The sequence below is a fragment of the Muntiacus reevesi genome, chromosome 16 (assembly GCF_963930625.1).
Source record: "Muntiacus reevesi chromosome 16, mMunRee1.1, whole genome shotgun sequence".
In the NCBI taxonomy this organism is placed as follows: domain Eukaryota; kingdom Metazoa; phylum Chordata; class Mammalia; order Artiodactyla; family Cervidae; genus Muntiacus; species Muntiacus reevesi.
The window spans coordinates 50,263,493-50,290,987 of NC_089264.1; positions in this window are offsets into that span (position 1 = coordinate 50,263,493).

Here is a 27,495-nt window from a genome sequence, read left to right on the forward strand (position 1 = left end):
AGCTTTTTTTATGGCTCAATTCTCACACCCCTACAAGACCACTGGAAAAATCATAACTTTTGACTACACGGATCTTTGTCAGCAAAGTGATGTCTCTGCTTTTTAATATGCTGTGTTTGTCATAGCTTTTCTCTTAAGGAACAAGTGTCTTTTAATTTTGTGGCTGCAATCACCATCCACAATGCTTTTGGAGACCAAGAAAATAAATTCTATTACTACTTCTACCTTTTCCACTTCTATTTTTCATGAAGTGATGGGACTGAATGCCATGAACTCAATTTTTTGAATGTTAAGTTTTAAGCCAGATTTTCACTCTCCTGTTTCACCTTCATCAAAAGTTTCTTTAGTTCCTCTTAGCTCTCTGCCATTACAGTGGTATCATCTGCATATCTGAAAATTCTAAAAATCTAAATATTTTTATTAAACATAAATGTGTACCAAGGAACTATTGCACATTCACGTTTATCAAGAAAATATCAAGCAAGCAGCGATGGTGATCACTCCCCATTGTTTTCCTGTGGCACTGTGTAGAAGAAATGCTACTGCAAGTTAACTTTTTCATTTGCAAACTTTTCTCTTATTTTCATAAGCTTTTTAAAACTAGTCTCTGATATACAATGCCAATTGTAAAAACACTTCTCTGATGTGGACTTAGCACTCAAATCCTTACAAAGTCATTCTTAGGAAATGGGATTGGTCAACTGAATGAACAAGAAAAGGTTTTAATGGAATAGGTGATATATTTTTTCTGATCTCATTAGCTCTCTTCTAATATTGTACATATCCAAGGACACCTGACACTTCTGGTGGGTCTTAGCCTCTTATGTTGCATTGATCAAAGAGAAGCTATGTGGTTTTCACTGATATAAAACCCACTAGTATAAACTCTTTGCTTCTGGAGTTCAGTGCAGAGCACCTGACCTATCTGGTTAAGGTTATGCTTCTGTAAACCATTAGCAATTTTCAGTTTCTAGCTCCTCATTGGATCTAAATTCTGCGAAATATTTCCACTACACAAAAGTGTTAACTTATCATCCTCTGTCTTAAAGTCATTCAAGGCAATCTTTTCTTAACTTTATGATCTATTTATACATTAAAAAAATATATATTTACCTATATCTAAATTATAGATAATATAACCAACATATTTCACATAAACATAATCATATTATGGCATTATTTCTCTTCACTATTCTTTGAAACATTGACAGATTTGATTAAAACATAAAAGTATTTATTGGGAATCTAATTTTACCCAGATTCAACTAAGCACAAAAGTTCAGGTCATCGTGGTGAAGGCAAAACTGGGAAACAAAATTTAAATTGAAAGCTGATATATCATAATAAAAAATGCATAAAAGTATGGTGAAGTGTTAAATCTACCTTGGGAATGGAACAGAAAAGGAACAAGGAAGCCCCTCCCCCCCACCAAATAGCAATGTTTTGCATTGTTTGGAAAGAAACTTCTCTCTTTCAAGTTGTGGGGCTGAGCCAGGGCTTCCAGGTGAGGCCCCATAGTGCAAAGTAGAAGAGATAAAAATAGTTACTAGCTGAATATTGTTGCATCAGGGTGTTAAAGAAGCAAAGGAGGACTAAGCTAGAAAGGTGAGCTAGCGCAAGAACATGGAGAACATGTTGAGGAGTTTGAGGTTTTCCCTTGGGGAAAACAAGAGTCATTAGCATGTTTTAATCAGTAAAAAACATGGACAATGTAGCTTTACAAGGCCATTTTAAGGGTAATGAGAAGGTTACCCAGATTAAGTTCAACACATGATACAGTATAACACTTAGACAGCTGGTACAGGATTAATTTAGCATCTACTCCTTGCTTTCAGATTTTAGTTGTAAAACTTCCGGATTTTGTTTTTATTTGTTTTGCAAAATGGGCCACCATGCAACACCAGAGCTATTCCAACAGGATTCAAAACTCATTCTAGAGATTCTTAGTATGTGAGTATACTTTGTAGATAATTATGATGAGAAATATTCTTAATACTACCTTCCATGAATTGAGCACTAACTGTGAGCTAGAAATGACAATAAATGCTTTCCTCTTATCAACTAATTTAACCCTGAAAAAATACAAGGAGGTAGGTACTATGATTATCTTCATTTTACAGATGAGAAAACTGAGGTCCAGAGGTAGGGATTGCATAACCTAATCAGAGATATAAACTGCTAAGTAAAGGAAAAGTGGCCAGATTTCAGTGGGTCAGGCTCTTAACCACTATGCACATGCATATGTTCTCAGCTGTGTCTGACTCTACGACACTATGGACTGTAGCCCGCCAGACTTCCCTGTCCATGGGTTCCTCCAGGTAAGAATACCCGAGTGGGTTGCCATGTCCTCCTCCAGGGGATCCTCCAGACCCAGGGGTCAAACTAGCATTTCTTGCATCTCCTGCATTGTCAGGAGGATTCTTTTACCTCTGAGCTACCTGGGAAGACCAATCACTAAACATACTACACTACAAATGCTTTATTTCATAAATAAACTCAGTTATAGACATTGAGTCCTTTCAAAATGTAAGAAATGCGATTTTCTTTTCTATCTTCTCAAAATCAACTTGCTCACTTTTACAGCTCAAATCAAGAGCCATCTCTTTTAGGAAGTTTCTTTGACACTCTGTTCTAAAACTCAGTTAATTTCTCCTTCTCCATTTGCAGATTGCAATGCATTTATTTTTAAATTATACTTATTCACTTTATGTGCATTTCAATTATTATGTTGCTTATTTATTAAATAAATATTTGTTAGTGTCTCTTGAATATATATTACTATGGTAAGTTTTAGCTTCTGTGGAAGAAATATAATTAAACAGTAAACGAAGGCTTATCTTTTTCTGCCACAGGAATGTAAGTGCCATTATTTTATATTTCTTAAACAAGAGAAATTTATGTGCAGTAATAAATGGGTAAATAATAGATTTTATTGAATACAAAAATTCAATTCTTTCCATTAGCCCAGTGTCCCAGTGAAGGAGGATAACCTTAAAACTGGACTTATAATAGGTGATGTTACTTTGCTCTGTCAGATTTTTAAGGAGAAAAGCACAGGAAAGAATTATAGCTACTTGCCTGTATCCATTTTCTTATAAAATATTAATTTGTTTCTCGATCCAATTCCTATTTGATCAGTAATATCTTTGTGCTTATATGAATTTTTTCAGTTCCCTTTTCCTATTATGGTGAGTAATGAAGTACTACCTTGTATTGAAATCATATCTAACAGAATTTTTAAAGCAGGATCAGACATATTACATTTAACCATCTATGACCATTGCATCATCATATTAGAATACCTTTCTAAATTACTGGAATTCAATGTAAAATTGTAGTATGACTTGTCTCACCCAGAAAGCACACAGATTAGAGAAAATCAGGTATACACATAGCATTTGTCCTTTGCTTACATACCCACTGGAAAACTTACCAGGATAAGTTTTCTGTGTAAAATTATCACATTGAATTTATTTATATACTTGACTTTTAAAGACTTACAGTTTGGTAAAAAAAAAATCCCATAAAGTGGTTAATTTATTTGACCTAAATATTTTTAACAATAGATGAATCTGTCTTGTGAATGTGTATGAAGGGATGAGGGGAAAGAAGTGGACTGCTTAAGGCTTGTGGGAAACTTGTCCCAGATGCATTAGACATTAGGACTTGGAATAAATAACTGAAGAATAAAAGTGTAAAACAATTCAAAGGCCAAGATATTGCAGATACCAAATACATGCAGTCTATCCACTGTGTACAATGTCATCACCTCATTCTAGTGAAAGAAGATTGTGTGCATGCTCAGTCACTAAGCTGTGTCCAACTCTTTGCAAGCTCATAGACTGCAGCCCATCAGACTTCTCTGTCCATGGTATTTCCCAGGCAAGAATACTGGAATGGACTGTCATTTCTTCTTCCTCTTCAGATCTTCCTGACCCAGAGATTGAACCCAAGTCTTCTGTGTCTCCTGCATCTCCTGCCTCTCCTACATTGGCAGGCAGATTCTTTACCACTGAGTCACCTGGAAAGTCCAAAGATGACTAGTAAAATTGACATCTCTCTCTCTACTTGGTATACTATAACATAGGTACACTATGAATAGCATCTGGAATTTTATGGTAAAAGTTATCTACAGAAAATAGTGAAGAAATAAAGTTTGATCCATAGGATAAAGGGTAATAGTCAATGGTTTCATCACAAACAACAAATGGCGTGATACAATTACACTAACGTGATGATATGACTATTATTTATTTATTCATCATGACCTATAAGCAACTATCATATTATCAGATACTCTGATAAGTCTTGTGACATTTAAAAAATTAGACAATGTCACAGCAATTGGTGCTACTACTAGAAGAGAAAGGATAAAAATTACTGGGATTCAGAGCTGAAAGAAATAAGTTTTAATCTCCCATTAAATTTTTACATCACAGGATATGAGACTTAGATGAGTTGCTATTTGTATATCTTTCAGAAAATCTTCCTTGAGTGTTATTTAATCATTCATCATGCATTTTAAGCATCTGCAATACTATTGAAAAATACTGTGATATGTTTTGTTGATATATAAAAGTTGTAAAAGTTTGAAGGAAGTAGTGAATTATTCACACTGGAAGAGGTGTAAAAAATCAAGAAGTAGGGCATTTCAGCTCAGCCTTGAAAGATGAGTTATAATTGGAAAGAAAAGAGGAAAAGGAAATTCCGTGATAAGGGATCAATATGAACAAAGGCACAGAGGTGGTCTTGAAAGTTCATGCCACGGTTAGTGTGATAAAATCAGAGGGTACATGGATAAAAGTAATGTAGAAGATATTGAAAAAGAAGTTTGGGCTCAAATCATGAAGAACTTTGCATGACATGGAAATACTTTACAACTTTATTCTGCATTTAAAAGTCTAATAAGATTCTCTTGAAATCAATGTAGTATTTATTAAGAACTTCCTTTGTGTGGACTGAGACACAAACATGAGTGGATACTAATGCAAATAATAATGGTGTCTGGAAATTGGCTGTGGTCCTTAGATCCTGTCCTGAATTTCTGTAACAGTATGTCAGATCCTTTATAGATCTGTATACAATCACATAGAATACTATGATTTACTGCAGTGGTCAGCAGACTTTTGTATGGAAGTATCTGTGTGTGTTAGTTACTCAGTCATGTCCAACTCTTTGTGACCCCACAGATTGTAGCCTGCCAGGCGGATTCTTTACCACCGAGCCACTGAGGTAATTTATTATTACTAGAGTAATTTATTATTTACACTCAATGAATGGCTGCAGTTTGTGGCAATAAAATTTTATATCCAAAAGCAGTCCAAAGATTTTATTTGACCTATAGGCCATAATTTGCTGATTCCTGACTTAGTCTAATGAAAAGAGCCTCTGGAATTTTTCTTCATCCAATGTTACAGAAAAGTCAGCAAGTTATAGAGTCTACCTGTAGATTTCAGGAAATCTCTGAGTCCCACCCTCATTTGTGAAACTATTGCAACTTTAATGGTTCCCCAAATTACCCTTATGTTCAATAATTCTCCAGAGGGAGGACTGGAACTCTCTGAAAGCTGTTGTACTCATATTTATGGTTTTTTACATCAAAAGGGTCAGGAAGATCCCCTGGAGAAGGGATCGGCTACCTACCCAAGGATTCTTAGGCTTCCTTTGTGGCTCAGCTGGTAAAGAATCTGCCAGCAATGTGGGAGACCTGGGTTCGATCCCTGGGTTGGAAAGATGCCCTGGAGCAGGGAAAGGCTACCCACTCCAGTATTCTGGCCTGGAGAAGTCCATGAATTGTATAGTCCATGTGGCCACAAAGAGTCGGACACGACTGAGCAACTTTCACTTTTAGTTTTCACATCAAAATGATACATATTTAATTGGCTCAGAGAAAGCGTATATACTGCAAACTACAGGAGAGTTCCCAGTGTGAAGTAAACCACTGTCCTCAGCTATTTGATGAGATAATCAAGAGGAAAATAGCCAATCCCATCCTTTAAGAAATTTAAATAGAATTATACTCCTTTCCCCAGAGGATCTTCCCAATCCAGGGATGGAACCCAGGTCTCCTGCACTGCATGAATATTCTTTACCATCTGAGCCACCAGGGAAGTTCTGTATATATAAAGCATATCCAAAGTAGACTCTTTGTTCAGTGCTAATCTAGATAGACAGAAAGAGAGCAATCATATACTCGTGAATACGTTTCAATATCCCTGAAGATCATATTATCCTAGATTTTATTCCATTATCTTGAACGATATAAAGCAAACTGTCTAACCCTAAATTTGAGAGCCCACAAGTCCAAGTACCTCTTCCTCAGTCTCCAGTTACAGTGGTCCATTTAGTTTTTGACAAAATAAACAATTGTTCCATAGACAATAAATGATACGATGTGGTAGAGACAGATAAAGAAAATTTCAAGAAGAAAACAGTACAAGGACTAGCTTTGCAGACTATAAAGGGACACACAATTTTGGGAACACACAATGAATTCATTGATTTTCAGTCTTATTTTCTCATCTGAAAGAGGAAGAATCTGATTATGTGATGTTTCAAGCAAGAGTCTTCAAAGTCAAACTGGAGTGTATGTACTCCTGTGAATATTTAAAATCTTTCCAGGAGATAAATACACATAATAATTTCTTTTTTTTTTATTTTTTATTTTTCAGTGGGTTTTGTCATACATTGATATGAATCAGCCATAGAGTTACACGTACTCCCCATCCCGATCCCCCCTCCCACCTCCCTCTCCACCCGACTCCTCAGGGTCCTCCCAGAGCACCAGGCCCGAGCACTTGACTCATGCATCCCACCTGGGCTGGTGGTCTGTTTCACCACAGATAATATACATGCTGTTCTTTCAAAACATCCCACCCTCACCTTCTCCCACAGAGTTCAAAAGTCTGTTCTGTACTTCTGTGTCTCTTCTTCTGCCCTGCATATAGGGCCATCGTTACCATCTTTCTAAATTCCATATATATGTGTTAATATGCTGTAACTTTCTTTTTCTTTCTGGCTTACTTCACTCTGTATAATGGGCTCCAGTTTCATCCATCTCATTAGAACTGATTCAAATGAATTCTTTTTAACGGCTGAGTGATATTCCATGGTGTATATGTACCACAGCTTCCTTATCCATTCATTTACTGATGGGCATCTAGGTTACTTCCATGTCCTGGCTATTATAAACAGTGCTGCGATGAACATTGGGGTGCACGTGTCTCTTTCAGATCTGGATTCCTCAGTGTGTATGCCCAGAAGTGGTATTGCTGGGTCATATGGTAGTTCTATTTTAGGAAATTGTTTTTCAGATATCCAACTTCCTACTTCAAAAAAAAAACCTATGATATCTTGGTTCTACTTTCTAATATTTCCTTTTACCATGACCTATCTGCTCTCATTTCACAAAATTAAGACAAATTTTCCATCTTGAATCACATTACAGAGCCATCCTAGCAATGGTGAACCCTTTAGGACTGCTCAAAGTACCTAACTGAGGGTTAAGTAATAGCAAAACAAGGCACATTGAGGGAGTCAGCACCTTATTTCACCCCCAAAATAAACTCTTAGTAAATCTCCTGTCGAACCTATCTAGTATTCTATCATAGAAATCCAGAGGAAGTGAGATGAATTATAGAAGCAAAGCATTAACAGATTTTTAAGAGATAAAAAATCAAATCAGTCTTTTCTCTAACCTAAGGTTTGCTTTGACTCATTGACCTTAAGAATTGAATTTTCTAATCAGCTTATAGTGGTTGTTATCTGTAAAAAGAAAATCTGCAGTTCTAAGATTTGATGAAAACATATTTAAAGCACATAAAATTGTATATTATGCTTTTGCACAAATATCTATGGGTATGATAAAGTATTTAGATTTCAACTCAAAATGTCCTATGGCTACATATGTTCTCAAAATTATTTTAAGGGATGCAGAGGCAAAAAAGGTTTGAAAACACAACATCCAGTTCCTTCTAATATTAATGCAACTATCACTGAATCAGGCAGAGGAAGTGTGAATAAGAACATACTAATAGCTTCTATGTTTAAAAGAAGAACCATAAATACAGCAAACATTTTAACCCTAAGATTCTTCTCTCTCTCTCTCAACGCATGTGATTTTTTTCAAGTGTAGAAACCACTGTGAATTGTCCATTTCATGGATATCTTTATGTTTTATATATTTATATTTTTCCTCCACAAAAACATTAAAACTAGCATTTGAGATGGGAATCCCAGCAAGCCTAGGCAGACAGTTGTAGCTCAGGAGGCAAGACTAGGCCTTTTGCGGCTTATAATCAAGTATATCAAGAATAATAATCAAACATCAGATAGAAACCTTCCTTTGAGGATACAGAAAGATTCAGAGATTTTGTGAAATAAGACCAAACCAATTCACGCTATTAAGACCCAATCTAAATGAATCCTCTTATTTCTTTCTGAAATACCTTGATGATATTCTTTCAGTAATGTAGACTCGGGGTAATAGTGATTATATAGGATTTCTCTTTGAATGATTTAGAACTATGCCTTGCAGGCTATGTTAATAATGAAGCTGTAGCTACTGAGGTGAACTCATCTAACTTATACAAGAGCCTTAGTGTAAACAGTCTACCAAGAGAGATACACCGACATGCAAATATTTGCAGGGGAATTTATTACGTTCCCTATGGGAAAACAGATTAAAGTGGAGGAAAATGTATGTAAGCCTTTCAACAGTGAAAAATATGAATTAAAAGACAAAGCTGTCAAAAACCATATTCCCAAGAAGTTGGAGGATGATTGCAGGTTCCCAGAGCTGCAAAGTGAATCAAATAAATTTCATTTTGTTATTTAGTTGCTGAGAATGAAGCCTTTCTAGAAGAGCAGGAAATATTTCCTTCCCTCTGTAAACGTTATCTTTGTTTTATTTATTTGAAGCAGCTGTTGGGAAACAATGAAATTTGGAGCCAGGTTGAAAATAATAGATTTTATTAACCACAAATTTATTTGCATATACCAGCATAACAGACCCGCAAGGGAAATTAGTGAACTAGAAAAGCTTGAACAAAAGAAGTGTGTGTATAGACCGCATGACCTTGAGATGGTTCATTTCCAGATATTATGCTCAACTTTGTCATTATTAACTTTCTTGTGAATATAATGATCCAATTTAATTCTGAATTTTCAAGTGAGATGGATAATTTAACTGAGCTGGTTATTTCTCTGGCAACTCTAAACGACAGCTTTCTGCTTGGGGTGATCAATTTGGCTACACTTTCCTAAATTCACATTTTTATGTAATATCTGATACTAAGACATGTCTGTACCAGTTTGATCATTCCAGGACAATAGACAATATTTCAATGCCTAAGTAAACTAGATTTAATTGCTAAACAAGATTTCAAGAAACTGAACTTCATTTTAATCACAAACAAGCTGCAAGGCAATTTTCAATTACAGCAAGCTTTTTATTTTTCTCCAGCTGTGTGTCCCTGCTGATTCCTGAAATTACATGTAAGTTGTCCCAGATTTTGAAGTGGTGTACCTACTGAGGTTTTTCTTTTGTCAGTTGATGAAGTATCTGTGATTAGAACCTAAATAAATTGGCATTTATAAGATGCATTACCCCACCCTGTATATTTTAGGACATGATGATTGAGCATGAAGAAGGTCTGTGCTATTCCCTAGTGACAAGAGTGTTCCTAATTAGGCTGCTGGTGTTGCAAGTACTCACCTCTTCTGCAGGAACATCAAAAGATAATGTGGGAACTAAGCCCTAGAAAAAATAATCTGTTGGGTATTAGACAATCAGGTCAATAATTCATTGTATTTTCAAAGTTCTACAAAGTTCCAGCTTTTAGAGAAGTTTGCCATGTGAGACCCAGAGTTTATCAATTATTATTGTTTTACTGCAAAGCCTGAGTGAAGGTGAGGGTTGGAGTAGGGGGGAGTTGAAACAGAAATCCTTAATTTTGGAGGATCAGAAAAAAAAATATGGCTTTTAAGAGAAATCAAGGATAGATTCATTTAAAGATACTAGAGAGCTATGCTAATGGAGCACAGAAAAGAAAAAATAATGTTTTATTTCAACTGGGAAGATTGGTTTATTTTTCTTACTTACTTAATTACCATTACTATTACTAATTTTAGTGTTTTTTTCTGTTGCTTCTTGACTCTATTTATTCAATAATCATGCACCAAATATGTAACTGACAGCTATGATATGAAAAATTTTACTACTTTTGAAGAGTACTGATTTATACAAAGATATTTGCAAAGACATAGGGGGATCACAATAAAATGTGAGAAGATCAAGAATATCAGAAAAGACAAACTAGCACCACCTGGGACACCCAGACAAGACAAGACAAAACATGAGAAATTTCAAGTAGAAGGGAAAAATTATATTAAATCACTCCGAGTCAAATGTGTATAATTGCATTAACAGATATCTCATGTGCTTCTCTGATAGCTCAGTTGGTAAAAAATCTGCCTGCAATGCAGGAGACCCCGGTTCCATTCCTGGGTCGGGAAGATCCCCTGGAGAAGGGATAGGCTACCCATTCCAGTACTCTTGGGCTTTCCTTTTGGCTCATCTGTAAAGAATCCACCTGCAATGCAGGTAAACCTGGGCTCAATCCCTGGGTTGGGAGGATCCCCTGGCCAAGAGAAAGGTTACCTACTCCAGTATTCTGGCCTGGAGAATTCCATGGACTCTAGTCCATGGGATCACAAAGAGTAGGGCAGGATTGGGCGACTTTCACTTTCACTTTCATTAACAGATATGAGGGTTAGCTTATCCCAAAACAAGAGAGTAGTATAAAGGCACAAAAGGAAAAAAAAAAAAAATCAGCAACTGAGTTTCAAGATTATAAGTAATAACTTTTGGATCCATTTTAGACTGGTAATGATAGGTCGATTTAAAATTGTGAAAGACTGTTCTCTTGACAGTGAAAGCCTCTGGAAAGGCATAACAAGAGCACTGCATCAAAAAGTTAAAAAATTAATTAGACAGTTAATGAGATGCAGTATCTGAATATGTTTATAGGAGTGAGAAAGTAGGGTCAAGAAAAATCACTTGAGGGAAATTTTGCTAAAATTAGAGCTGAGGTGGGCTTAGAATCTTAGATTTACTGGCTGCAGTTAGTGCTGACTGTGAGACTTGAAGATAAACATTGAAAATTGGAAAATTTGTAAAAAAAAAAATAATGAGCTGGAAAGATATGCTGATGGATTGGCAAAACAATGCAAATTAAATGAAATCAAATTTTAAAATTGGCTTGAATTTAAAAATCCAAAAGTCTTATTTTCTTTGTAGTAAATTGTTTTGACTGAACATTGTGATATGGGACTTAAATAAAAACCATAAATTTATATAACATATATGATCTTTCACAAATTATAAGTTTGGAGATACAAAAACCAATAATTATTTTTCCCATAACTTTCTCTGTCAAGTTTTTCTACCTATTAACACCATCATCACCACCAGCAATAATAATTTAAGAGCTACCTATAAGAACACCGATAGGAAGATTGTGTGAAGATTTACACCTTTTCTAAAGAGGATTTCTTAACACAGAAGTTAGCTCAACTAACTGTAGAAAGGCTCATTATGCCTGCAAATTTTAATTAATAGCAAAATTTCTGATCTTCAAAATGACCACCAATCCTATTACACAACTGTTATGCTATGTAACTTCATTCTAATTGATATGTAACTCTGAACCCTATTCTTTTTTAATCATGAATTTGTGACATATAACTACATATATCATTATCTATTGAATGTATATTTCTTAATAGCCATTTCATTTGATTTTATTTCATTTAATTGCATTTGATAATCTTTTGGATTTAGGCATACAATTGTATCATATGTACATGTGGGTATGTATGCAGGTAAAACTTGTGGGATGACACAGGAAAGAGTGCATAAACAAGCAGAAGAAATCACTGATCACTTGCTACAGAGTTGAATGTTTCCTTTCAGCAGAATATCTATTTAAATAACTTTTTTCCTGACAGACCTAATTAGTTCCTTAGTGTCTCCCTAGATCTTTTCAAGTAATCTCAGTTATTGTGAATTAATTCAGCTTACAGGCAAATTTAAACTGAATGTAAAAGCTATACCTTAATGTAAATAATTGTAATAATTATTTTAATTTATAATTGATAGTACTTTATAACAATATAAACTAAGTGCTCATGGATATTTCATTTTAAAAACATTGCCTAAAGACATTACATAACTCTCATTTCTTTATTTTATAGCTAAATAGTTAACATATATTTACATATCCATGTTTCTCCTGTTTAAAAAAAAGCAATTTCAACTGAGTAAATGTGAAGATCTAATTGATTTTATTCAACAATCCATGAATCAGGCTGGATCCCAACTAGTAAAGAGAAGACCCTGGCAGGAACTATACAAAATTAAAGGTTATTATAGAAAGGGGGCTGAGCAAGGAGGTTATTAGGGAAAGAAACGGGAAGATTATTGAAGCTGGTCACTTTCCCTTAGGAGACAGGCCATGAGGTTTTGTCATGCAGATTATCTCACCAAGGATTACTGGCATATTCCAGACTGATTGACTTAGAATTCCACTCTAGGGAATGGAAGAAACTGCAGTTAAGTTAGATGTTAAGTCTTGGTGATATTTTGTACAAGTGGCTCCATTTTGGGCTGCTTATTTCATTTTTAATATCTCAGACTGAAAAACCAACAAAATAATTGAACAATTTAACAGAATAAATGTATTTTAACTAATGTGCAAACGTTTTTATTCAAAATGTTGCCTTCCCTCATTAATTTCTACTTTCTGTGAACCTATCTATTAGGTATTTTACGCTTGTATTGTATATACATTGAAAAGTCAGTCTTTGTGTATCTATGGAAAATGTGTGAAATAAATCTCAGAAGAAAATAGCTTTATCTTGAAGTGAATGTCAATTTGCTATATTTTAGAAGTTCATATTTCACTGATATATTTATTCTGTTAGCTGATATTTTAATAATGCAATTTAATAACTAAGTCTAGCTACAACTTTCAGTATAGTAATTTTTTGGCATTGATATTTTTCTTATTGGAGAAAGGGTGAATAATGAAAAGTCTAAATTGTAAATTAACTTCTATTAGGTCACAGTGCTTTGTGATATATTCAATAAAAATTAGATTTTTGGTACTTAATTTATATTATTCCTATTGATGCCAAAAATTTGGCGTCTGTGCTCTGATGCTGAATAGAATCTCAGAGACAGTTTTGGAAGAAGTAAAAAAGAATACCTTCATTGCTTTGCCAGGCAAAGGGGGATGCAACAGGCTTGTGACCCTCAAAAATATGTGTCCCAATCTGAGAGGATTTGCTGATAAGATTAGGGTGTGTGCAGGGCCTGAACCCCTTTAGTCTGGCCTCAGGTGGTGATCTCTTGAAGAGCTTCTCTGGTTCCTTAAATCAGGAATGAAGAACACTAACATCTTCAGTGTGTTGGTGGTTTTAGTTCTGTGAAAAGCTCAAAGATTGTTATGTGTATCCTTTGAGGCAGAGCCAGGACACTGTCCCAAGACTACAATATTGTTTCTTGCTTGATTCTTCCTTATCTCTCCATCCCTTCCATTCCCTGATTAGTAATTGTTCAGATTTACCCTTTGGAAACCTTAAGGGCCCTGGAGGAGGAACTGGCAATCCACTCCAATATTTTTGCCTAGAGAATCCCGTGGACATAGGAGCCTGTCAGGCTACAGTCCATGGGGTCTCAAAAAGTTGGACACTGCTGAGCAAGTAATACTTACTACCTTTAAGAAAGGTCATGGAGGCTAGAGTCTATTTCCTACAAACAAGAAAGGTAGACACAGGAAGGCTTCCATGCCCCAAATCCCAAAGGGTCCTGCTCAGTGTCACTACCAGAAATGTAAAATTTTTAAAAATAGCCTATGATTTCTTAATGAAGATATTATTATAATAGAATTATATTTTCAATAAACTAAGGCATATAAATAATTTTAGTGTTTTGAATACAGGTCTCCTGTATCAGTCAGCTTTCATGATTATATGCAAGAAAACCAAGCCTGGTTAGCTTAAGAAGAGAAAGAGTTTATTGGAAAAATAAGGGCTGGATTGAAAATTCATAGGCTTGAAAAATAAGGATTAAGGAGAGCTGGCTGCCCTAAAACAAAGAGGAGTATATCTTCTGAATAGAGCACAGGTACCACTAACTATTCTCCATTTCATTCAAAAGAGATCCTTCTACAATAGCCATGCAATTTTTATATTGTCCCTGGGTATTTGAGCTGAGAAAGGGGGGAAGGCGGCAGGGTACAACCTTTAAAAGTATGACATATCTGCTGAGGACATAAACTGGTTGGACCCACTTACACCCAAGATGGTGGCAAGATTTGACTCCCATTGGACCTTGAGTCTCATACACTTATTGTAACACATTAGTGTGCTAAATGTCGGGCACCATGACAGTTCTGAGGCTGACCATAAAACAATAAAGCAGTTGGTGGCCCAGTTTCTGGAAACCCCTACCCCTCTCCTGAAATAGCTGGATTAATCTTCTAACTCAGTAGCCTATAAAATAAAAATTAACCACCCCATATATGAGGGCTGTTCTGTCCTCCTGAGACAGACTGCATTCTGCCTATGCAAAATCATTAAAACTGCTTCCATTTTACTATGGCTCACTCTTTACTTCTTTCCTGTGTGAAGCCAAGAACCCTTACTTAGCAGCCCCATCCCAGGAACTCACCCAAGACCTGGGACATGACCATCCTCTCCTGCAACATCTTTACAAATGAAGAAGAAGAAGTGGTCTTCTCCCCCATCCCCAGGTTGTGAGCTGACCTGAGCATTATTACCTGCAGATAGTATTTCAGAAAACTCTTGAGGACTGTACTGCCAGTGGAGGTCAAAGCAACTACATCTTTTTGAAACAGATTATACATCAAATGATGTATTATTGATAGTTTACAAAATCCAGATCTAAACATATTAATACAAAGTGAGTAGTGTCTCATGCCCCTTACAAGATTAAGATGGAATATAACCTCCTAGTTGGTGGTTTAGTCGTTAAGTCATTTTTGACTCTTGTGACCCATGGATTGTAGCCCACCAGGCTCCTCTGTCCATGGGGTTTTACAGGCAAGAATACTGGAGTGTGTTGCCATTTCCTATGCCAAGGGATCTTCCCAACCCAGGGATCAAACCCACATGTCCTGCATTGCAGGCAGATTCTTTACCAACTGAGCCACAAGGAAGCCCATGTTATCTCCTAAGGAAGTCAAATTAATGCAGATGCACAATATACTCTAAAGAAGAGGGACAGGCCCAAATACACAAAGAAACATTTTATGTTTAAATTTGGCCATAATATAAAATTTTTATTTCATCAGGGAAAATTTTGTAAGATTGTGTTGAGTCTTAATTTCCAAGTAGATAGTATCAATTTGAGTTAAATTGTATGGCATAGAGCTGGTGTCACAGGTTAGCTTGATGTGTGAAAAACTTACACATCTGGTGTTAGAAGTGAAGTAGTGTTATAGTGAATAAGTTTGGCATAGGAGACACACAAGAGTATATATATATTTTTACACCTCCATTATGATTACCCAATATATCATGACTGGTTTTCAACAAAAAAGAATTACAAGTAATACTAAACAAGGAAAAATGCAGTCTGAAGAAGCAAAGTAAGTGTCAGAATTGAACTCACTTATGATAGATTTTGGAATCATCAGACAGGAATTTTAAAATAATTGTGATCGATATTAAGGCTATAATGGAAATAGTAGACAACATATAAGATCAAGCTAGTAATGTAAGCAAAGAGATGGAAATTCTAAGTAAGGAATTAAAAATGAAATGATAGAAATAAAACATGCCATAACAGAAATGAAGAATGCCTTTGATGTGCATATTAGCAGACTGGATATCAGGATAAGAATCAATGAGCATAAAAATGGTCTGTAGAAACTCCCCAAACTGAAATGCAAAGAGAGAAAAATGAAAATTAACAACAACAAAAAAGACATCCAGGAACCACTGAACAATTTCAAAAGGTATAACAAAAATTTAAAGTTTCTATTCTTTTTGATGCTTCATTCCTTATTATTTTCATGAACAGAATATTCTCTGGGCCTTCCCATCAAAAGGAATAGGCAGATGAGCTTTATTAGTATATTTATTCTAATATTCTCACTTTTGTGAATCTTATCATCATTTTTCTACCACCTGCCATGCATTTGTGGATTATCAATTTCACTATGGAATATTGCTTCTCCAAGCTTCCCAGAGTCATCCTAGCAGCATGTTAGAACATCTCCCAGGATCCTTGTCAGTGTGTTAAATCTTGTGTTCTAAGAAAGTGCTGCCATATCAAAGAATTTATCCAATTTTATATTATTTTCCAACACCCTCAGAACCCAATCTCATATGTGGTTTCATAGCTCTATCCAGAACATTTTGGCTAACTCTTGCAGCTTCTTCAGCATAGAGTCTCTCCTTCTTTCATCAGACTGAGCACTTATTTATCCAGATTTTGCTGTATTTTAGTCCCAGTTCCTCCTTTGGTAGTCAGGACGGCAGGTGGGAATAGGGCAAGGCATGCTTTATTTTCTAATAGAGACTCTATATTGTCTTTACATAAGAAGGAATTAACATGGAAGAGTTGGCCACGTTGGTAAAACCAAAGTATTCCTGAAGTCAGAGGATTCATGATTTTTAATTGAATCAATCCTCAAGCCCCTAATACAACGCATTTCTGCGTGTGCATGCTCAGTTGCTCAGTCATATCTGACTCTGTGCGACCCTATGGACTGTAGCCCACCAGGTTCCTCTGTCCCTGAGATTCTCCAGGCAAGAATACTGGAGCGGGTTGCCATTTCATCCTCCAGGCTATCTTCTGGACCCAGGGATCAAACACTTGTCTCCTGCATCTACTGCATTGGCAGGCAGATTCTTTACCATGAAGCCACCTGGGAAGCCCGATACAACTCATACAGTTCTCATTTTCTCTGTAAAACACCCTATCTTGGCATTAGAAATTTACTGATTTGAGAATTTAAACTTTGACAATCTGCTATCTTCTTAATAAATCCTGAGAACACATATTATTTCCTTTCTGCCTTCTTGTTAAAAGAGATGATTATGTATTAACATGCTACCAGTTAGTTAGTCCCTCTGGTTTTCACAATTTGTCATAGTTCAGTTCAGTTCAGTCTCTCAGTTGTGTCTGACTCGTTGTGACCCCATGCATTGCAGCACGCCAGGCCTCCCTGTCCATCAGCAACTCCCGGAGTTTACTCAATCTCATGTCCATTGAGTAATGAGATCCAACCATCTCATCCTCTGTTGTCTGCTTCTCCTCCCACCTTCAATCTTTCCCAGAATCAGGGTCTTTTCAAATGAGTCAGTTCTTTACATTAGGTGGCCAAAGTGTTGGAGTTTCAGCTTCAACATCAGTCCTTCCAATGAATATTCAGGGCTGATTTCCTTTAGGATGGACTGGTTGGATCTCCTTGCAGTCCAAGGGACTCTCAAGAGTCTTCTCCAACACCACAGTTCAAAAGCATCAATTCTTCAGGGCTCAGCTTTCTTTATAGTTCAACTCTTATATCCATGCATGACTACTGGAAAAACCATAGCCTTGACTAGACAGAAATTTGCCATAAACTGGTGGCTATTTACCTTCAGTCTTTTACTGTCTTTAAAGAATGTTTTGACATCAGCTATATTTTTATATGATCCCTATAGTCACTAATTCTCTTATACCTCTCCATGTCCTGAGATGCTACACCCAATAGTTCATACACTTCACATTGGCATCTCAGCCCAGTTCATCTCCAGTCATAGCTTTAACATTGTACGAAGACAAAATACCTGGAACAATCCATATTCCATTTACCATCCATGCTAAGGTCCCCTTGCCAGTCTGCTACAAAATCCTATTTTATAATTTGCTTTATCAAATCAGTGAGGACATCAACTGTCTTAGATTGAGTTTCTCAGGAAACACACTTAGAAATCTGCATACAATAAGTTTATTTGGTGATGCTCTTGTGAACAACATCTCTAAGAGTGAAAGAAGCAGATGTTGGTAGGATAAGCTGAGCTGTGATGCTTTTGCTACAGAGATTTTAGCCAACCCTACAGGTAGCTGTGGAACAGGGTTGTCCTTTCAGAGTTAGATGTTAATAAAAGCAAGAAGCTAGGCCTTGTGATATACCCCATTGTTCAGTTACTGTGTGAGGAAGTATTCATAATGCTAATGGCCAAAGATACAGCACTGTTGACTTTATTCTTGATTATTAACAATCTCCATTTTTCTCAAGTTTAGACAATTAAAAAAAAAGAAAGAAAATCAAGTCCTGATTAGTAGTGCCACAGACTTCCATGATATATATATTGCTACCATAGCCAATTTTAAACTTTGATGTTATGTAGCCTACCACAGAGTTGGGAAGAGATATATAATAACACACAGTTACAGAAATGCAAGAGATGTAAATGCAATAGCAAAATAAGAGGAGAATGAAATGTAGTAAAATAATTGGGACATGATGACTTTTAAGTATTTAACTTTCTTTAAGAATATAATTTATTTAACTATGACTATATAATTTTAAACATAACTGTGACAAAACCTGGGTCACAGATTTTCTGAGTATTTATGAATAATCCCTTACAAGCTACCACAAGCTGGCTCGAGCTAACTACTACCTCCCCACCATTAGATTCAATGTGTTCATTATTAAACTTAACTGTAATATATTAATTTGTACTTTTCTTAGTTGGCCACTTGTTTTGGAAAACTAACAAACTATAAAGCCATGCTAAAGGCATCTTATGGATTTTTCTATGTAGCTGAGTCCCTAAGGCTTTTCCTCCAAAATAGAGAGAGATGTCTGGAAAGGAGTCTGATGTAAACACTAAAACTTTTTAAAAATATATTGCATTTTTTTTTTTTGCCTTTTCTTCCTACTTCAAGTGGACATTCATGATTATTCTAACTTTTTAGCTTTACATTCTCTCTGTTTATATCTTAGCAGTAGAGGACACTCGGTCTGTGGGTCAGAGAAAAAGGCAGCCAAGGATGGGGCCTGGGTACTGGGAGTGGCCAAGTGGTAGTCCTCTTGTCTGACACTATAAGAACTAACATGAATTAAGCAACTATCAAGAATTACACAAAACATGTTACAGATATTATCATAATGAATGTTAGTATTGTATGTATTATATGTTACTTGCTCAATCGTGTCCGACTCTTTGTGACCCCATGGACTGTACCCCAGCAGGCGTCTCTGTTCATGGAGTTCTCCAGGCAAGAACACTGAGGTGGGTTGCCATTCCTTTCTTCAGGGGCTCTTCCAACCCAGGGATTAAACCTGGGTCGTCTGCATTGCAGGCAGATTCTTTACCATCTGAGCCATCTACTCACATTTATTTATGAGGAAATCCAAGCACCAAAGCGGCTTCCGTGGTGGCTCAGGACTGGAGACACGGGTTCGATCCCTGGGTCAGGAAGATCCCCTGGAGAAGGAAATGGCAGCCCACTCCAGTATTCTTGCCCAGGAAATTCCAGGGACAAGGTGGGCTACAGTCCACGGTGTCGTGAAAGAGTTGGACATGGCTTGAGACTAAACAATAAAAGACACCAAAATAATAAGCAAATTGTCCAAAGACACAGAGTTCTTATAAAGCAGTGGAACCAAGATTAAGCCCAAGTTCTATAAATTAAGAAGCTTACCAATTTCGGCACTAGCTATATATTTTAACTAAATCTGTCATCTGTGTGGGTCTTAATCATGAAAATAAGTGTATTTTAAAAAATGATTGTGGCATAACTAACAACAGCATTGAGTTCAGTGTTACACTTTAATTAGAAGTCATTATTAGTGTATTACAGCTGCTTTAACATATGGTTTATAAAAATAACTGCAAATATAGTGATCATTTGTGCTTCTAAGTATTTACAAATAAGGCAAACACAATAAGTAACATTTCTACATTTGCTATCATGGAAACCAGAGAAAACATCAAAGTTAGGACTAGAAAGCTATTTACTAACCAATGTCTAGGACATTTTAAAAAGGTAGCTTGAATGAATTCTAGTTCATTCAGTAGTTTTAGGCAATGTTCTTAAAAAGTTGGGTCAATATTATTGCTGATTTTCTCAATTGAGTAACTTGTAGTGATTAATCTTGTTGTAAAATATGTTTTGGGGAAGATAGAAAAGAAGGGCATACAGCTTACGAAGATGAATAATACAGACAACACTTCTCTAATAAGCAATTGCTAAGAATTTATTTTGCCCTTGATAGTGTATTTGTGGACATATTTTCTGATACTCATAGAAATGTAAACTTTAATTTAAAAGCCAATATATTATCCTTTAGCACATAAAGCACCGTTATGTTTCACCATAGTGATTGATCAATGTGGTGATGACTTTTGAAGCAGGTTAGTAAATAGATGAAATTAAAATCATACCCTCGGGAAAAAAATATTATCTTAAGTTCAACTTTCCAAGAATGCTGCTGAAGATAATTAGATATAGGTGAACATAGAAAATTAAATAGCACATAAATATTTTTTAAAAGAACACTGATTTTTTTTTAATCCTTTGTTGTATATCATGTATTTATCAAATACATACTGCTATCAATTTATCAAATCCAATTACATGTCATCAACAATCACCATTATATCCAATACATAAATATCCATATTATATACATCTTTTTATATGTTCATGTACCTGTTCATATATCCATTTAAAAATTATTCACACCTTTCTTATTAAAAATAAATTTCGTGTCACTATTACCAGTTGAATGACCCTCTGAGTACTTGTCCCACCCACGGCTCCCTTTGGAGCCAAGTACCCAGACATGGCTATATGGGTGTGAGTTGCCTTGCCTTGAGTCTGATGGCCAGAAGGATTTCCTCAGACCTGACTGTGATGCAGATTACCAGTTGACCAAAAGTTACATTAAATATGAGGAAAGCCAGTGACTTTATGAAGAAGACGGATTTAGAAATTCTGTTAATCTAAGCAATCAAATCTCTTTGGGGGACTTGGTTAACATGAGTTATGCAAGGTAGTTGAATGGAGCAAAATCCAAGTGATGGAGAAATTATTCAGAATAATCTATTTCACAGTAAAGACCAAAAATAAAGAGAAGTATAAGGGCAAAGATAAGAGAGAAAAAAAAAAGGAATATGAGAAACAGATTCAGTAGACACCACAGCAACCGATTTGCATGATTTGAGTCATTAATTACTTTGGTGCTATTAGACCTGATATAGTATCATGCATGGCATTTCTCTTGACCTTGGTACTTTAATTTATTTGTTGAAACATTTTGTTTCTTTTAAGCGCAAGTTTTACAGTAAAAAATCCACACCAGGAGAGATAAGCTAAGCATATTATTATTACTTCATATCTGAAACAAGCTAGTATAATGTGACTGTACATACAAAAATGTATGTATATATGTATGTAAAAATGCATTAAGCAATTTTCATATTTCTTCTTCTTTCATCTTAAAATGGTTATATGTTCCTTGTTTTTTTCTGTTTCCAGAAAGAACTTCAAAGGCTCTTTTGAGAAGCTACAGAGACCCCAATTTTTAAGATGTGCACAAAGGAAGTTGCAGACAGTTCTAAGTTTCTCATCATCATGTACTTATATTTGCAGGAAAAAAAATGTAGAACTTACATCCATCATCTATTCCATACACCTCTTAGAACTTGATATTCTTGCCAAACTTTCAGGTTTGTTTTTCTTGGAGAAAGGAACAACATGGAAATTCATTATAAGGGAATATTATTGAACTGCATCTCTTCTTCATGACAAGAAAGAATAGCTCTCTTTATAGTTAAGTAAAAAGCAATGTGAAGCAAAGAGCAGAAAAAACATTGTCAACATGAACTAGTGCAGAGAATTCAGACTTATTAATACTCTGATGAGTCTGCAGGAGATGTAGCATTCCTTTTGTGTTCTAACCTACCCACAAGTTTAAGGTTTAGATACACTCCGAGATGCATGCAAATAGTGCAACCTGCTATTATATCAAGTGCCATCATGGGAAAGTGCTCCAAGAACAGTGTATAAATCTTAGCATTTGGAAACTATTTATGTCTTCAGAAGCCATCTAGGTCAATTTCAGTTTTTTGGTTGAGAAAAGTGAGGCTCCAAAACATTAGGTAACTAGTTCAAGGTCACAAATATAGCTATAATCAGATCCAAGTCAGCAACATGGTTTGTTTTTTTCCCATTTCAGTTTTTATTCTACTTCTTATGTTTTTTTTTTCACTTTTGTGTGGATTCAATCATTTTTTGCCTGAAGCTACAAATCTTCAAATGATGTTCACAAAGTTTCAGTTTGTACTTGACAAAATCTACAGAGACTTACTGCATCATAGTAAACTGAGTTTCAAGGAGTTAAATAAAATACCCTTAGTAACACAGTTTAACAAGATGACAATGTTAAAGCATATATATCTATTTGAATCTTGTAGAAAAAACCCTCAGTTTGTACTCAGTTTCTGCCTAGTCTACATTTCTGCACACAATCCAGTTCCACTTCACTGTAAAAATTGCCTTCTTGGTACACTGAGCACCACTCCTTATTCTGAATGTTCCAACCCTCGTACTCTTCCATCCCCCAAATCTGAGGCTAGATCAGAAAAATAGAACAATGAAAAGTTTCTGCCAGAACTTCTTATCAGCTTGGAGCTTCAGAATTTTTCAATGTGATTTTCCTTTTTTGTTATATGGATCATGGATCTTGTACATCAACTTTTTTGGAGGGGTTATAAACTCTTTAATGTATTTAGTAATATGTCTTCCAAGGACACAACTCGGTGACTTAACAGCAACAACAACAAGTTTCAAGAAATAAACAGAGTTTAGAATATAAATTTACATGATATACCGAAAAAGTAAAAACTTCATCTGTTCTATAATAATAGAGCTTCAGAAAGAAATATCCTCAAATTCAACATAAATGGTGTGCAGTTTCTAGAATTTTTTCAACAGTGGAATAAGACTGATGTTTTTGAATGATTTTGCAGTTTCATATAATTTGGAGGTAGGAGAGGATAAAGAAATAAGAGGGGATTAATCAGCTTTGATAAAAGGGGCTTATATGAAGGAACAGAAGATGATTAAAATGAATCTGAAGTTTGGAAGATGAATGTAGTCTGATTCTACAAAACAATTGAAAAATTTCAGAAGAAGCCTTATGAACTATAAGAATGTTAACGAAGTCAGCGGCAGAGTGCAAGAGATGGTGCTGCTGCTAAGTCGCTTCAGTCGTGTCCGACTCTTGTGCAACCCCATAGACGGCAGCCCGCCAGGCTCCCCCGTCCCTGGGATTCTCCAGGCAAGAACACTGGAGTGGGCTGTCATTTCCTTCTCCAATGTATGAAAGTGAAAAGTGAAAGTGAAGTCGCTCAGTCGTGCCTGACTCTTAGCGACCCCATGGACTGCAGCCTACCAGGCTCCTCTGTCCATGGGATTTCCCAGGCGAGAGTACTGGAGTGGGGTGCCATTGCCTCCTCCGGCAAGAGATTATAATTGTTCATTAATAAAACAAATTCAAATACATATTTTCATTCAAGTTCAATAACTTTTACATATATATGTAAATAATATCTCTCATCTGAGAAAAGTCTTAAGTAAAAAGCATGAAAAAAAAAAAAAAAAAAAAAACACAAACAGCTGTAACCCCATTCTGAAACACTGTTAATATTTTGTTGCTAACTCCTCCATAGGTATTTCTATTCAGTAGAAAGACAAAAACACCTTTTTCTTGTGCTTTATAACAAATGGCATCAATCTTTAACTATAGTTGGAACTCAAATTGTTTCATTTATTTTTAATGAATCACATTTTTTTAAATAAGGGATTAATTTTGCTGTAACTATCGCTTAAAATACTTATTGGAAGACAGTGTTCTGCCCATGTGTGTATAATCGAAGTTCTGATATCAATTCTTATGTTAAAAAAGCTCTTCATTATTCCAATATTAACCTAATGTGTTAAAAATCTGAGTTACTTTTAGTTTGTTTGCATTACAAAGTGACCTAAACTAATTTACTTTACAGATCAAGAATTTTTGAGTAACTACTGGTAGCTTCCAATAGCTAGAGATAAGTTGGAGCTGAAAATTTTCTCTCCAGGAAACTTACTCCTACAAGTGATGTCACAATGAAAATATCTCACTTCAAATTCTGTCACATTCTTTGGCAAGCAAGCGTGTGTGTGCACATGATCGCAGAGACTCATTCATACAACCTCTTCTGCAAACCTGGTGAAGCCTCTATTTTCTGCCTTTTAGGCAATCCAGTAAATTCCTTATTTGGAGGAAAAACCTCAGGATACCCTTTGGGGAGGATCAGATGACAAAATCATGTTATTGATTCAAAAAGGGGAGCTGAGTTATAAGCCTAGGACTCCATTCTTAAAGGGACTGCTGGCTTCATTAAATTCTTTTGCTCTCCTAGTCAGAAGTTATCATAAGTATTTCTTTATTACCTGAATATTTTTGCTACCACTTATTTTACCAATGAAAAAGCACATCTGTGCTTATTTACAAGTTTTTTTAGTACTTAATGGACATAAACATAAGTCTAAAAAAAGAAAAAAGATAAGCCTAGTAGTTATTTCTGGAGTAGAATTTGTAACTATATTTTAAAATGTTAGTTTAGATCAGTGAGGAGATAATCTACATCATTTATTTTCATTTGAACCTCTATCTAAATATCCTTTATGTTGAAATATTTAAAATTGTAAATAATAAGTATTGCTTGTTTATGTTTTGTCCTTTAAGTTAATGTTGACCTTCACTCAAAAAGTTATTGGTGCCATATACAAAGGGATAGTGTTCTTATGATTTCTCAAGAATCTATAGCTAATTCGTATTGAGGGAAATTCTACTATAGGATTTTCATAAGGAGCTAGCACCTTATATACACTCTGTGTTGAACATTGTGAAGCATATCAAGATTCTTATTCAGAAGAACTCCTACTCCAGCCATTGGGTATGTGTTCAGCAGATAATCCTCAGCTGTTACTATTTCAAGAGATGCCACAGTGAAGACAATCTTAGCCAATGCTGCATTGCCTTCCTGGGATGGCCATAACTAATATATCAATAGGTAAAAATAAAAGTCTGGTCGTCTTGACCCTACTCAGGACAACCTTTTTTTTTTTTTCAGGACAACTCTTGAGTGATTCTACCTTCTCGGTTTTCTTACACATTGGCTGAGGCTGGCATCAAACCCTACACTGCTGTTAAATTTCTCCATCTGGGCAAATCTTGCCTCCTTCTTCCTTCACAGGTGTTGATTCCATGAGTGATCCATACTTCGTCTTTTCAGATAGGCCAATAGATGATCTACTCCTTTGCCATCATTACCTTTCCATATGGTCAATGCATTTCAATTCATGGAGTTAAAACTCTGTCACATAACTTAAAGGATAGCAATGTCTGGTTACCCTGTGGTGGTGCTAAAAATTTTCTCTCCAAGAAAAATCAGCACAAGCTTTTTGAAAACTGAAATGGAATTTTTTTTTTACATCTCTTGGTAGCTTGTTATAAAGTTTTTATTGGTTACAACCAGTCATGCATTTAAGCATTTATTACTAATATGTATCCTCCTGCTCAGTCCCTAAGTCTTGTCGACTCTTTGTGACCCCGTAGGCTGTTGCACTCCAGGCTTCTCTGTCCACAGGATTTTCCAGGCAAGAATACTGGAGTGGGTTGTGATTTCCTCCTCCAGGGGAACTTCCTGACCCAGAAATCAAACCTGTATCTCCTGCATTGACAGGCAGAGTCTTTACCACTGAGCCACCATATATTTATAACTATTTCTACTTTGGAGAAGTGCAGAAGTTAAAACATTTCTTGCAGTTCTTCTAGATAGTAAATATTTCAGTTGGGGTATACATTATGATGTATTACAGAATCAAGATGGAACTAGAGGAGCTCCCCTGATAGTCAGGTGGTTAAGACTTCACTTTCCAACGCAAGGGGTGTGAGTTCTATCCCTGGGTGGGTGACTTACGACCAAAAAACCAAAACATAAACCAGAAGTAATACTGTACCAAATTCAATAAGAACATTAAAAAATGACCCACATAAAAAATAAAGATGGAACTAGACTAAATGTAGAAATTTATTTTAAATTAGAAACATACATATAAATTCTCAAATATTTATCACATGAACTACAAATTTCCTAAGTACTTAAACCACAACTTCCTTAGAAGTATCGACAGATCCTGTAGATTTGAAAGATATAAATATATTTTGGTTGTAGATTTGAAAGATATAAATATTTTTTGGTTTAAACATTAAAATGTCATGTATGTATCTATCATTCTCTTTTGTGTGTCATTCTAAGGAATTTAACATCTTAAATAAACAGAAAATAATTTTTAGCTAAGGATAGAACTTTGTGTTATTTAATTAGACATAGAATTTGCAATAGAACAATTTTGCCCAATATTTTTGTCCTCACACCAAAGCTATTTGACTAGATTTTATGTTGCTCTTAGAGTCTCAGTTGGTATATTTAATCTACTGAGTAGAACAATGTATTTTTATAGTGGGCTATTAATATGGCACCAGTGGGAAACAATCTGCCTGCTAAGGCAGGAGCAGCAAGAAATGTGGGTTTGATCCTTGGATCAGGAAGATCCCTCGGAGAAGGAAAAGGCCACCCCTCCAATATTCTTGCCTGGAGAATCCCATGAACAGAGGGGCCTGGTGGACTACAGTCCATGGGGTCACAAGGAGTCAGATATGACTGAATGACTTGAGCGCATGATATTAATAGTGTATCAGAAATAAGAGATCTACCCGGAAAGAACAAGTAAAGCAAAATAAGCCTAATCAAAATAGACCATAGAACTTGAAAGCTCATTTGACTCCAATCACAGACAATAGCACTGATATGGGCTACCTACCAGAGAAACCACACATGTTCCTCTAGGATCCAGGGTTTTGCTTTTGTTTCTCCAGTTTGAGAAAACTAAGGTATACGATATTTCTGAGAAACTTTGAGCTTAATTTAAATCATAGTATAATTCGGCATAAAATACTGTAGAATTTAAAACACACACACATTTAGGATTGAAAGCTTTGAAGTTTTGAGTTCTCAGTATGAATTATAAAGCCAAAGGGAGACATTGTAATTGTATAGAAGATATTTTAATGACAAAGAAATAATAAAATCAATTCAGTCCACATATTTGTGTGCATATGCACACAACTACATACACATTACATCCATGGTATAGATACACACACATATATATGTATGCATATATATTTGAGATACTAGGGATTTCAATTTTTTTCCACAAGGTTTGGAGTCTATTGATAGATACAAAAGCATTAAAGCGGAGATGAGATTATCAGATTAATGAATAATAAATGGTAGACTGAAATACATGGCGTGGATATACAGTAAATGGAGTTTGTTGTTGTTCAGTCGCTC